General features: G+C 44.1%; 1 protein-coding gene across 2 annotated transcripts in view; it reads right to left on the bottom strand.

Annotated features, from left to right (window-relative positions):
- Nucleotides 1-15,168, bottom strand: part of LOC135367121 (neprilysin-1-like) — a 288,929-nt gene that overhangs the window by 100,921 nt on the left and 172,840 nt on the right. The window contains exon 3 of one of the 2 annotated variants that reach the window (XR_010414367.1): nt 13,167-13,228. The exons of the other annotated variant lie outside the window; for it this stretch is intronic. The gene's annotated coding sequence lies outside the window, so the exon portion shown is untranslated. Of the gene's footprint in view, nt 1-13,166; nt 13,229-15,168 lie in introns of those variants that run through there. 2 annotated transcript variants of the gene reach the window in all.

The following is a 15,168-nucleotide window of genomic DNA, read 5'->3' as shown; positions in this document are numbered from 1 at the left end:
CGGTCTATCTGCCTAGCTGGCGTTCAGTAGAGCCCCTGCTGAACCCGGTCAGTGCTGATTCAGTGATGCAACCATCGCCAGGTTGCATTTTGCAGTGGCATTATTGCGCATTATTTATTCCATGATGCGTGTCTTTCGATTCGACCCTAGCGATTGCCATCGTGTTTACACTACCTTAATTTTCGTGAACGCGGTAGGAATGCCTGCCTTGACATTATTGTGAGTCACCACCTTATATCAACAGGGATCGTGGAGTTTTGTAACTCCAATGTCACGAAAGGTGCCAGACCTGGCTTATTAATCTATACAATTGCTAATTTAGAATAAGTCATCAATGTCGTGCGCATTCGTAAGTGCAAAGTAGCGCGAAAGAAGCCTATCAATTAGAGTTGGATACTGACACTAATCAGTCATCAATCGTAGTCCTACAGTAGTAGTTCTACTTGATGACAACACATATGGTTGTGACTCATCTAATCAGTCGACAATAAGGGGATTTGGTAAATTAAGGCTAGAGGAAATAGTGGAATAAACGTTAAGTAAGATGGGCTCACTTTTTTCATGACTTATCTTATTAGTCAAATATGCAACAATACAAACTAGAAGTAAAAGATATGTTACCGGTCTGCTAATGTACCGGGAATTAAGCGCAGCAATTAATGTCGACCTTTGTTTAATTATTTCGATACTGCAGGTTCTTCGGCGTATTCTTGCTTAGCACTTTAGTTTTCGACGCTGCATTCTTAACAAACCAGAAAGTCAGTGAAGTGGATTTCAGTCGCGAAATGTTGCCTCAACAGTTACGAGTTACGTCTTCATACGCGCACTCCCAAATCCGGAGAGTTTGGGAGGGAGTGTAATTTGAGTATTCGAGAGGAAGCTTTTGATAGCCTTCCGTTTAAGTAGCTTGGATCGATCTCATGAGGTCGCACACTACAATACGCAGTTCTTGAACTGCCATTTAGTCTTTGTTACCATTAGCTATTTCAATTGACACAATAACGTATTTCAAGCAAACCAACACGCTCTGCATGTTCTTGCCACAATATCTGCCACACGCAAGACTGAGGACAGTACGATGGGTTTACACGAAGAAAAATAATCGCTCTTTCGAGTCTTCTTCATTAAACAAGAATATTTCACTGAACTTTTCCTATTATGAAGATCAAAAGCGTAGCTACAGCTTCCTGGTCTTTTGTTGTCCTATTTTTGAACAACATTTTAAGGGCAAAAAATACGAATAAGCCGAAGAACTAAGAAAATAAAAAGTTTCTTTTGTTTTACGGTAATTTTCGGTGTGGGTATTTTGTGCCCTTAGTGTGCATACTGTGTACACGAAAGCATACACTGTGGTGCTTGTCTAACATGAGCATTAGTAGATTCCCTTGTCTAGTAGTTATAGGCAGTGTCGAAGCTTGCCAGAAGTTGCATCATAACTTCGACCGCATTGTGTTTCGGTTGGTGTCAGATCATTTTGCCATTTTGTGTATCGAAGCGATAAATGAAGTTCACAACAAAATTCTTTTAACCTACTTCAATCTGCGGCTACAAAGAAAATTCAACTTCTCGCAAGTATTGTCTAAAAACCGACTCAAAGCTCGAGTATCCTTAAAATCCTACATGATTCTTCTAAATCACCACTCACTGTAGCAGTCATCAGTCGTCTCCATCGCCTATCCGCCTCCTTTAACCCAGTTTCGTAACACTATAACCATAATCACTGCAAGCAAGCTTTCAACTTCATCAACCGAAACCACCCCACAAAACTCCGCTTTCAATCCAACGCGTGCGAGGTGATAATCTTCACCCAGGTATTTCATCTTGCCGAAAGCGCCATTGAGATCAATCCCCCCCCCCCCTCCGTCTTAAGCAAATGAAGTCCGTCCAAGTGAAGCCACCTTTCTCATTTGGGTTCACCTCTGTTTACTGGCCGATGAAACCAGCGGACGAAATAATTCCGCTTATCGCCCTCGTAGTCGTCACAAATTAATTAAAGTCGGATTCGCACCCCTATATCCCGTTAATCAAGAAGACCCGTTTCGATCATCCTCTCCATAGGGTATTGACTCAGGGCGCTCTACGAAATCCGGCTCCGCTCTCCACAAGTCGATCTCGGGCGTCTTCTGCTTAATACCGGGCTCGCAGTACGTGTTTGCTCCGCGTATTCAATATAGCCCTCGAGTGATAATTTTGGCGGACGAATAAATCCTTCCTCCGTTGTCGTTTCGTGTTGTCATTAACAACGTGTTATTGCTTCGTGTGTCTCTGTTAACGTTAGGTATAGGTCTATTTACGGATCCAGCGCGTTGCGTTGTGTCCCGTGTTGCCATTGGGTAAAACTGGCTCCGAAGCGCCATCTTTCATGACGGGCGTGAAAGACGGCGTGCTGAGACTTCGGCGTTCATTAAAGAAACCTGAGGAGTGCATTTTTTTTTACTTCGTGTGAGCGCCGCGAAGCAGCTGTGGTTATGAGCGACGTACAGATGTGGATGGAGAGAGGACAGCAGGAAAGAGTGTGAGACAGGGGGGGTCAGTATGCGTCCTGGGCCGACTTCAGGGGGAACTGTGCTGACATTTGTCTGGAGAGTCTTCAGAAAACCTAGGGGAAAACCTCAGAGAGCACAGCTGGTGGTAGGAATGGAACCCACCAAGCAGCCACGGCTGCGGCTGAACGAATAACCGCATTCTGCGGCAACAGTTGGAGGTGACACGGCCTTCAATCTCAGTGCCGGATGTTCTGTCACGATGGTATTCCTCAGTCGATTCGAGAGAAATGTCGGCTCGATACCGTGTGAAGTCGGCCCAGTTTGCCCTATCCTCCGCGAGCAACATGCCTCCGCGTGGGAGGCAGACCGCTCGGAAAACGCATATCAAGAAAGAGCAAGAGAGAAAAGTATGCTAATGATTAATGCCCTACCGCCCCTGCACGCTAAAAAGAAGGTGGAGTAAATGGTGTAATTATAGCCTCTATTCCCCAAGACTGTAATTATTTTTCACTTTACTCCCCTAAACTGAAATTTTCTCCCCCAGCGCTATAAATAGAAAGGACGGTCATGGAGCAAGCGTGCCGGTGATACTGATACGCATTGAAAACCTCGAGACGGGGACACGAAAACCAACAACAACACACAAGAACATGAGAGAACTGATGTTCTGAGGATGGAACAACATAGAAGGGACAATCACATACAAGGCCCTTCTATGTTGTTCGAGCCTCAGAACATCAGTTCTCTCATGTTCAACATTGGCCGCTTGCGTCGATCCCGTCGTATGAATGTGTGTATGAGTGTGCAAAAATGTAAGAGTGAAAGGAGGATGAGTGAGAGAGAGTGACTGGTTTGTCCCTTCAGATGACGCACCCTGGAAGTCGCTGAGAAGGCGTGTCAGCTTAGCTCAATCCGCCACTTGCGAAAAAGATACGGCGCATGCGCACATCCCCCCTCCCTCGTGCTTCCCGCCGGGTTTCGAACTGGCTGGAAAACAAACGCCATTTCGCCGCTGCTGCAAGCTTTTACGGCTGTACGAATTAGTATGTGCAGGGCAAGAAGTTGCGTTTTTTTAGGTTTCCGTGCGATGTGTTATGTCCTCAAAAGCCCGAATCGTGGGTTCCGGCTATGAAAAAACAGGAAGAATTGCGAGACATGACAGCATTTCCAGCCGTCCAGGAAGCGCAAACGAATTTACCCAAAGCTTTTCGCAAGCTTCCCAATACAAGATTAGTGCTCGGCGTGACTGAAGTCAGAATCGCCAGAGGCACAGAGACAAACTTTTTCGCGTTATCAACATTACAACACATATAAATCAGTTGTTGACTGTGACCCACAAGGTTACATCAGCCTTGTTTCTCAGCCTTGTTTCTCGGCGGTGGGTTCATATCTGATGTGGACGTAATGCAGAGTAGATGATTGTTAGGTCGCCTCGAAGCTGGTGATGTCATATTGGTAGATAAGAGCTTCAATGTTTCGTACCTCCCCCAAGGAATTGAAGTGTACAGTCCACTATAAGTAGGACGAGAAGAGAAGCCCAAATATCCAAGAGGAGTGTTCAAAGTACAAGAGAAATTGCTAGTGCAAGAGTGCATGTTGAACGCGTGATCCGACGTGTGACAGAATTACTTGATCGGGCCTTTCCCATCAGCATGGTGGACATTGCTGAGCAGATATTTTATGTATGCTGTTACCTTAGTAATTTCAAAATATCCTTAATAAATGCGGCCTAACACGACACAGGGAAGGAACCAAACAGACACAGAGTGTACGGGGCCAGTTGGTACATATCCCAGAGCAAGGCCTAAAAGAAGGAATTAAACAATTGTGCATGTATTATCGTACTATCAGAATGTAACCTGTGAAGTTATCCTATGATGAACAAAGTAATGAGTCAGTCTTCATTGAGAACAGCACCCAGGAAAATTTTTGTAGCACTATATGCATTTACTACATTCATTATAAGCACCGACTATACACATTATATACATTCTGTACTTACATTATATTCTCACACTATACATTACTACATATTAAGACGATACGAATAAGACTAAGACATTAAGGCGATATGTATTATACTCATTCACTATGCGCCACAAGTTACAATATATACAGTCATTTCGCACTTCACGACTGGAACCTTCTTGGACGCAGCTCCAACTCCCTGATACTGTCTACGACATAGTACCCATTTATATACTTTTTGTGTGGGCCAAGGCTCCCCGGCGGCGAACGCGTTTGGTTAGAACTAGGATGAGAGCATGTTAAAAAAAATACTGTCCACCGAACTCCAAGAACGGTAACGGGATGCCGTCCTCCTCGATCATGGACAGAAATTCTCACTCTCCTCGATCAGAACGACAAACACCCAAAGAAACAGTGAACAAGACGGCAAGAAACAAACGAAACCCCTGCGATATTTCAAGAGCGTTCTAATCGAACACTCTCGGACGAAGGATGCACTATAGTTCCTTCCGCGTCCAACAGACGGCGCCAGTTTTTCCGCAAGTGGTGGACCGGTAGAGCCCTGGACCGGTAATCCAGAAGATGTGGGTTCGAGTCCTACAGCAGGCTAACCTTTTCAGTGACTTTCATCTTTCAACACACAAGGTGGGATGAAACAATTGTAAAGGCCAGAGAAGCTGACCCTCACAAGATGCCAGTGAGGGAAACACTCTCGATTATCTCTCGTGGGAATTGTGTCAGTAAGCTGTCTGTGTGGAAATTAAACTGTACAAAACACGCGCGCATTAAAGTTGAAAGAAATCCGCTCAGGACGAGTGGGATGTGATCTGATAGTCTCTTCTTCAGCTCCAATCCAAGCCAAGATTGTCAAGCCAATCCAATCCAAGCCAATCCAAGGAGAGAGAGAGAGATCATCTGTCGTGAATGCATGTTCTCGGCAGCGTCGATTATTTACGTCCTACCGACGAGGCAGGCGCTGATGCAAAATCAAGAGTAACGACGTCGCAGCGATTCGAACGCAGCTGTCTCCCTATTTACGAGGCATTCAGGTGGAGGTGAAGGTCGTTACGAACATGACCGCAAGAGAACAAAAAATACGACCGGCCCACAGTGGTCTCATAACTAACTGCGTGTGCATGGAAAACGCAGCAACAGAACTGCCGACGAGGACACCTATTTCGGGCATCGTAAATATCTCGCTAATGGGAAAGGGACACTGTTGTCGCTTTATCGCCCTCTCAGGCTTTTACTGGTTTTTACTGACTGACAAAATGTTCCGGAAAGGAAAACAATTGTGGTACACGGACGTGCTACCAATTTGTCAGGTGGCCGTTTTGCCTTACGGTTGCTTACCTATTTCTGTTATCCATATCATCTCATTCTGGCTGTCTCATTCTCAGTCGTGACGCTGCCTACATAAGTGAGGCCAACAACGGCAGTTTTCGTCACCACCACCACCACCACCACCTACTTCTGCATAGCATTAACTTTCATCCCACTTACGGGAGGCGTGCGTTTACGTATAGCGACGGCAATGCTCTTTGAATTCACAACACTCTAATAAAAAAAGGAGTAATCTTACTCCTTTTGGAGATCGCAAGCATTGCCACAACGACGGCAATGCGCTTTGAATTCACCACACTCTAATAAAAAAAAGGAGTAATCATACTCCTTTTGGAGATCGCAAGCATTGCCACAGCGACGGCAATGCTCTTTGAATTCACAACACTCTAATAAAAAAAGGAGTAATCTTACTCCTTTTGGAGATCGCAAGCATTGCCACAACGACGGCAATGCGCTTTGAATTCACCACACTCTAATAAAAAAAGGAGTAATCTTACTCCTTTTGGAGATCGCAAGCATTGCCACAACGACGGCAATGCGCTTTGAATTCACAACACTCTAATAAAAAAAGGAGTAATCTTACTCCTTTTGGAGATCGCAAGCATTGCCACAACGACGGCAATGCGCTTTGAATTCACCACACTCTAATAAAAAAAGGAGTAATCTTACTCCTTTTGGAGATCGCAAGCATTGCCACAACGACGGCAATGCTCTTTGAATTCACAACACTCTAATAAAAAAAGGAGTAATCTTACTCCTTTTGGAGATCGCAAGCATTGCCACAACGACGGCAATGCGCTTTGAATTCACCACACTCTAATAAAAAAAAGGAGTAATCATACTCCTTTTGGAGATCGCAAGCATTGCCACAGCGACGGCAATGCTCTTTGAATTCACCACACCCTAATAAAAAAAAAGAGCAATTTTGCTTCTTTTGGGGATGGGAAGCATTGCCACAACCATTACTCCCTTTCGGGACTATACATGCACGGAAGTTTATGCGAAGCTTATGGGGACGATTTGATGTGCTGAGGAGTAACTTTTGGAACCAGGGGACTAACATGAGGAGTAATTGCAATCCAGGGGAATCAACAACTGCAATTGCTCCTCAATTTGCTCTTCTACTTCTTCTTGTTTTGTTTCTTTCTTGTCTTTTTTTTTCTTTTTTTCAGGGTGCCGTTTTCACGGTCACAAACCTTCTGAATGAACTCTGAACATCTGCCCTGCTACGTTCGTGCGCTTGCCATACTAACTCATCACATCGTATCAACACACATAACATTGGGTAGGGTACAGCAGCCTAAGCAAGGAAACACCCGATGACATTACCACGCATCATTTCATTGTCAAAAATGTTAAAAGCGTTCGTCATTTTTTAGTCCTGGCACAGGGGTTTTATCGCTTTTAACAATTTAATTGTTGTCGGTGTTACTCACGTGGTATTCCCTATGTTCTTCTATATGACAATAGCACTCGCGTGTTTTATTGTATGCTTTATTTTTCTCTCTCTCTCTTTCCTGCATAGCGTCTACGACGACACCCACCAAAAACAAAGGAGGCTCTGCTTTCTCGGTGATGTCACGGAATTTGTAGATTGACGTTATTTTGAGACGTCACGGTTTAATACGAAACAAAACTATGAAAAGAAAACACACCCCTTTCTCCATTATTCACTTTTCTTTCATTGCTTGTAGCAGGGAAGAAAAACAACAGCAACATCAAAAGGGGACGTGAAAGACTCTCCTCCTCTTAAAAGCTGTACGAAGGCTATATGGAAGATCCCAGCCCTCAAATACGCCGCTCAAGACAAGTAGAACTACCAGTCGTGTCAACGACGAAATCCTACCAAGCGAAACACACACACAAAAAAAGCCAAGCAATCAAATCTCGCTTCCTCTCAGGCAACGACACGAGGGAAGCCCTTCCTCACGCTTCCAAATCACACGACGAAACATCTCACGCAGAACTGACAAATGGAGCGAGATTGATTATCTGCCTCTGTCTAGACGCACCCGCGTAGTGAGCAATCGGACAGTTTCGACCCCCCAATGTCGCTTATCCAAAATCGAAGCCTTGCCCATCGAAGCGAACTGTAATGCGAACATTGGCTTAAGACCGGCCATCCAGGATAGGATTTCACCGATCAAACAGCAGCAATTACCCGCGGCAGCGGCACGGCTCCAATCTCTCGGCGGAGCAAGAGAAAATGTCCGGCTCGAGATATAATAACCATTACGCCTATCTGGTCCGCTACATATCGCGATGAGCTGCTAAAGGAGGCCGCACATTAAGGTAATCGTCCCTGCGATTTAGTAAACAGCATTCGCAGCCATCTTTCAATAGGTCCGGCAACGGCCGTCCGTCATTAGGACCGGCGCGTTCGCGAGGAGCGATTTATAGCTGAACGTCCGTCAGCTTCCGTAGGATGTAATGAAGGTTGCAGCTGCTCTGCGATAGAGAATGGAATGATAGGGTTGAATGTTCAAGATCACCGCGAGAATTATCACGGGCGATATGGGTTTGATTCGATTTGATTCGGGTTTTACTGGCGCATCAGCTACTAAGTCCATAATGCGCCAAGTACTACTAAAGACAAGCTATAGGTAAGGAGTGCATGTTCAGGACTAAAACTGGAGTAACTGTGACATTAGTATTTAAAATCGTAGATCTTCTAAAAACCCAGTACCCCTAAGAAACCTATACACGTTCTCATAAGGCACAAAACTGTCATCACCCAGCAGAAGAGTAGGATGGAGTGGCAAAAAGTTTCTATAAAAGGAAGCAAAATGATGTTGACGAAGATGTTGGTGCGCTGGACATGTGATAAGGGTGTGAATGATCGAAAGCTGTTCCCCACACTGGTTGCATTCCGGTGGGTCTTCTTCTCGTAAATGGTACCCATGCGTCAAGTAAGCGTAACCCAAACGAGGGCGCGAATATAGCACTTCATGTACTCGATTGGACATACCTGGTGAACTGGTGCCTATATACGTAGTGCTTGATACTATGCAATTTGTATTATTGGTTTACCAGTCCCAAGATGTCTGCCAGTCGATATTGATACGTCTTTCTAGACATAACTTGAGGAGGGAGACTTGGGCTGATGCTGAATGGAATCGGAGGTAAACAGGGGTCGAAAGTAATCGGAAATATCGGGTCTAGTAAAATATAAAAACGAAGAGATGCGGTGAGAGAGGCGTAGCCCTATGTAGAGCATGTCTAGAGCATGTCTTGTTGAGTCGGTCAACACAGCTTCCCATTGCTTCAGGTCGAATGCATTGCCTGAGTGTGTAAGGGTTCAGGCTAAATTTACAGTAGCGCAGCTCTATCTTCTCAGATCGACACAACAAGAATCCTTTCCCGCACGTGCTAGCGCGTAAGACACAAGAAAATGTCAATGCCACGCGCACGTGCCACGAAAAGTGATCGCGATATTTATTTGCTTCACAAGTTACGAGTTTCGAGCTTGAGTGTTACAAAGAAAAATGACAGAAAGAGGGGTGAAGTTCTGTATGCGGGAAGCCCCAGGCATTGAAGCTCCACGAATAAGCAATGTTTTCGTGCAAATATGAGCCGACGCAACTCAGCAGGCCTTACAGCGAAACTGTCGCGCAACGAATTTCAAATTCGGTACCGAAATTCTTAACAGTCGTTGCAATTATTACTTTTTCCACTTCTTCGTCTTCTTTTTCCATTACCGTCTGCAGGTGACTGAACAACGCAGCTGAAATCATAAGAGAAAGCAAACGAAGAGAAACCGGCTGATTGAACGCGCCAGGGGTACTGTTGTGCGTGGAATAGCGGAAGGCTCGCACACCGCTGCCGTCGTGGGAGTTCTCGAGCGGCACAATGGAATATAACGATTTATATATACAGTCAAACTCCTTTACAACGAAACTGAGGGGACAGCAAAAAAACAAAAATTGCAGTAAAGGTATTTTCGTTAAGAAAGATGTCCATTATTGGACCTATAGGGCTCCAGCGGGACCGCAAAAAAATTTGCTGTAGTGGTATTTTCGTTAAAAAGGTGTTCGCTATAAAGGAGTTTGACTGTATAACGATTCCATATATATATATATATGGAAACACGCAAGATTTTCTGATGCAAGATGATTTCTTTATTTAAAAACACCTACAAAACACAACTGGCTCATGTATCGCAGGGGCCACTTATGCCATCGTAAGTACACAAAATATACGTGGGGTGGTACCTGGTTTTACATAGCAGATAGGAATGATATTTGCGATAAATGACAGGCGTGTAAAACAAAGATGTGAAAACAGTGCCGGACTCCCTGTGTGTGTGTGGGGGGGGGGGGGTATGTTTATTAAAAAAAAAGAAAGGAAAGGTTAGCCAGGCAAAGAGCCGGCTTGCTATTCCGAACAAAAGGGAAAAAGGGTGAAGGGGGAAAACGAAAAAGGAAAGAAGGAAAAAGAAAAAAGGGGGAATCGAAACAAAGGAACGAAAGAAAAACAGAAAAACGGGGGAATCAAAAAAGAAAAAGGAAGGAAAGAAAAACAAACAAAAACAAAAAGAAAAGAAAAGGATGATGTGGTAAAATATTCGCCAACACATACTAAGGTTGCGGGGTCGATCTCGGCCGAAGACACCAGCAAATCGGCGGTAGGGTACAGGGTAGCTCTACACGCCACGAGGGAGGTTAAATGCTGCGTGCCGTGTTCTGGGATTTCAGCGCACGTCGAAGATCCTTCAGGTCGGCAAATGGAGAATGGAAATATCCTTCAGGTAAGTAAAGTAGTTGGTACATACAGCCCAATTTAAGCTTGTGTTTTTGCCGTAATGGAGGTGTTGGTAGTCCCGTTCTTCTCATGCCTGCGTGGACGTTTTTTTTAAATCGATTTCTGCTCAAGAGAAGGCTTCAGGTAGACAAATGGATGCGGAAAGATGCCTCAGGTAGGCAAATCGAACAGGAGAAGATCCTTCAGGTAGGCAAGATAGTTGGTGCATGTTGCCTTATTTAAACTTGTGTTTTTGTTTGTATAGTGAGTCTCAGTCCTTGTCCCCTTCTCTAGTCTGTGTGAATGTTTTTGCACTCGATTTCCCCTCACCGAGAAGGTCGATCCTTCAGGTAAGCGAATCTACGGAGAGAAGATCCATCAGGTAGGCAAGGTTGAAGAGGAGAAGGGAAGTAAATAGAGGAACAGGAGCTCCAGGTCGGCAAATGGAGGAGGAGAAAGAGGGGATCCTCCAGATAGCAAATTGAGGAGAAGAGCATTTAAGTAGGAAAAGTTAATGCACGAATCGACCACTGTGCGTCACTCATTATCAAAGTTTTATTAAACATCATAGTTCAAGGGTGCTTAGATTAAACTGCTGCAGGCCATGTGACTTGATAATACGAACCAAGTGGTCCCGCAAGGATATTGCAATCGGTCGAAGCCATGTAGGCAACACCGGAGAAGCGTGCGACCCTTAACCGGGCTTTTACGGGTGAAAATAAAGAGAAATGGTAACTGCGCGCAGGGTATGTGCGCAATTTTACACGACAACGACGTTCTTAAGACGTGATTCCGTAATAGTCTTGTGCTATGAATAATATTTACGTGCCATTAATAATTTAGATACTTTTCTCTACATAACCACACGCTGTGCAGAATTGTTAGTGCTATGTAACACGCAGTCGGCACAATAGCAGATACGACGTATCACAGTATGTGAAACAAATTTCAGTCCGGCAGAGATATACCGTAATATCTCTTCGTTCTAGTATACTGTAGGAGTAAGTCACTTCAGCATCTTGCATAGAGCATCGCTCAACTTCTCGATAGCGATCCACGAAGCTCTTCCCAATTGCACGGTGGAGCGCGGATCCCGGGTTGACAGAGGCTGCAACTCTCGAGACAGGGATAGGGAATCGATCGCCGTGTTCTCAATTTTCGCCCGACTTTGACACGTTGAAGCTTTGTTTTCGCCGATCCCCTCATATTCTTTCCCGTCCCTATCTTGTTACCCGTGACAGCCGTGGGAAGCGATATGAGGTTCCCAGATTTTTCTCCTTTCAAGTGTTTCCCAAAGAAGACAACTCGCTCGCGAGCGCACTTCGTTGCGGAGCTTCATTTACTGAGCGCTGGGTCAGAAGAAAAGACTGCACAAAAGTAGAACTTAGTTCGAGATAATAAAAAATAAGAAACAACGATAGAGGGGGAAATATGACAGGTTTTAAAACTGCGCTGGGATTTTCTCAAAGGCTATACGCATTGCTCTTTCTGTGCTTGGTTGAATGTCTCAAGAAGAAGAACGCTTTTTTCTTTTCTTGTAAGAGTGCATCCTTTGTGAAAAGCTTCAAGTTAAAAGTAGATTTGACTGTTCTTTTTTTTTATGAGTTTGCTAGCTCGTGAGTCATCATTTGTGCCTATGTTTAGTCGGTCGTTGACTCCTTGGGGTAGCCGTCCCATAGAAACAGACTCCACACCGACTTCACACTAATGGGTTTGACAGTCAAGTGTAATGCGACTTAATGTGGCTCGTTACGCTAATTAGATAAACTGATAATAATACGCACGCAATCTTTAAAACAATTTAGTAATTGGCATGGTTGTGCGTGCGTTTCCTACCACGGTTACTATCAGCTCCGAAACGTCAGGACCCCTCTTTGGAGCTAACCTTGGTTGGAGCCATGTTCTTCCATGTCTGTTCTGTGTCGACCATGTTCTCGTTCATTTCCTACCACTCATGAAAAGTTGTCCTTGGCTATTACGCAATGAGTATGAAAGGATGCGTTTTTCCCGAACATGGGCATAGAAAAGTACGGGACACACTCTTTAAAAAAGGGTGTACTTTAACTCCTTTCCTTGCCACATATATAACACCCTTTTGGAGAGTACAATTACGCTCAAAAGGGTGTCTCCTCACTCCCTCAAGGGAGTAGCATAACACCTTTTTCCTGCCGGGGAGTAATATTACTCTCCAGTAGGGAGAAAGGTGTTATGCTAGCCCCTTGAGGGAGTGAGGAGACACCCTTTTGAGCGTAATTGTACTCTCCAAAAGGGTGTTATATATGTGGCAAGGAAAGGAGTTAAAGTACACCCTTTTTTTAAGAGTGCAGTAAGAACAGAGTGAAGAATTCTTTCACTCAGACTCTCATCTCACCTACCGCGAGTGCTACATCTGTGTTTAAAGTAGATCTTAGCATCACTTATTATTACAAATCATTGCAAATTGTCGTTAGGTTTCATTTATTTGTCTAACATCAGGGAACTGAAAGTTTTATTAAACTTTTTTTTCTCGACTGTTTATCCCTCCACTAAGGAGGTGTTGTAACATTTAGCACGTTGCTTTTCACAAAAGAAGAACTTCACAGCACTCACCATGTTTGCTCAACCGGACGCTCCCTGTTCGGATTCTAAACTTCATTTCGTGCCTCTCTAATTTTCACCAGCAAACGATGCGCTCTCTGTACACCTTCGCGCTGAAAAGAATAGAAAAAGTACGAAGACCTGCCAGAAAACTATGCTACGAAAAGTACGCAATAAAGCATTTCGTAACGTTTGCAGTAACAGTATGTCACGTGAGAGACGACAATGATTGATGATAATGATGATTATTGAAAGAAAAAAATGGAGACGACGAAAGAGACCCAAACAAGCACGCTTGAGTACATTAACAGTGAGAAGCCTAGCAGAAGGACACGAGCGGTTTTGAACAAGGCGTGTAGCACATACAGGGTCCATTCAGTATTCCCACTAAGACCTCTGACATGCGCTAATGACTTCCCTGTCGTGTCAAAGGGTCGCGTCATTGAAACACCATATCGGGAAGATAGAAGATCCTGTCACAAATATTGACACACAGCAGTAAAGTCACATAAGTTTGCTTTTCTCATACAGATTTGTCAGAATATTGCACGGCCGGCTGTGTTTCAAACATTCCGGTGTGTCTTCCACTTCTATGAGTAGAGAGCGGTTCATTCTCTGCCCTTACCGGTGTTTGGTCTTTGCTCTACAAATACGATGAGACATGTTTCCGTTCAACAGGGAGATTTAGTGCATCTGAAGGTGTTCGCGATAACATTTCCGAAAAGATATGATAAGCCAATCACGCTCTTTCTTTGGAGCGAGTGACATCACATTGATTGATTGATTTGTAAAACAAAACGAAAAATGGTATTACATTACTAAGCTTGGATATGAGAACTTCCTTTATCTTATCGTTTTAGTATTTATCCTTCCGCATCCGAAGAGTCTGCTTGAATTAGTAAATAGTACTAAATAAGAAGTGCAGTTTCTTTTTTATTTCCGTGTCAGCGCCGCGAAGCAACTGTGGTTATGAGCGGCGTACAGATGTAGACATATGGAGAGAGGACTGCGGGAACGTGTGGGGGACATGGGGGATATGTTTATTGAAAAAAGAGAAGGAGGAAAGGTTGATCAGGCGTAGGACGACTTGCTATTACTTTAAAAAAAACATGAAAAAAAACGGTAAGAAAACGGATATACACACACACACAAAAGGGGGGGGGGGGCTTGGAGGCTGGTCGACAGGGATTAGTACACGTCCTGGGCGGACAAGAAAAGCAGTGAAAGAGCTACCTCATACATATGACCCACGGGAGAAGATGAAATATAATACGTAATATAAGGCAAAACAGCTCAAGATTAAGAGTCCCTTCCTTTTCACTGTCCAATACGTTCGAATTCTATCAATGAAAGAAAGTCGCTCCCTTCCCAGGCCTGCTTAACATTATGGACCAATTTAGTATCGAATACTCTGAATAAAAAAAATAATTCTAGGAAACATACAGTCTCCGTTGGATGAAAGAGCTTATAGTTGTTTTAATAACTAGGACTGTAGACCAGAAGGTATTCATGATAACCGTTCGGAAAACATGATGAGTCAATCGTCCTATCGCTTTGGAAGTGGCTGACATCATGACGCTGATATTTCATTAGACAGCTTCTTTTGAGCCGCTTTTGAGCTGAGTTGAGTTAAGAAGAAACAACGATTAAAATAACACCGCGCTACAGTTGCAATGGCAGCGCTTAGTTCCCGCGTCCAATCTTTACTGGGCGCAATACGGTCATTGTATGGCTCGTTAAAGTGATCCAAATGGCAGTAAAGAGACGATATGTCTCCCGAAACTACTTTTTCTGCTACGTGACATCGTTGGAATCCGGCGAAACAGCGATTAATCTGCTAATGGGACACGTCTGCTTCCAGAAGGTCGGTTTTCTATCAACACTTTTCTGTTTGGCGCTATAAACTAAATTGTAGTTTAATATTCGCCTTCGCATTCCGCGGAAAACGAGTTCTAGTGAAGACAGTTATCATAGTTCTCCGACGAGACGAATATCAGATAGCCGAATAATATAAGAAATGCCGAAGAAGCTTCCAATAAAGTAGCAAGTATTC

This window comes from Ornithodoros turicata, chromosome 8 (assembly GCF_037126465.1).
Source record: "Ornithodoros turicata isolate Travis chromosome 8, ASM3712646v1, whole genome shotgun sequence".
Classification (NCBI taxonomy): Eukaryota; Metazoa; Arthropoda; class Arachnida; order Ixodida; family Argasidae; genus Ornithodoros; species Ornithodoros turicata.
The sequence above is the reverse complement of the archived record's forward strand: the minus strand, read 5'-3'. Positions and strand labels throughout refer to the sequence as shown.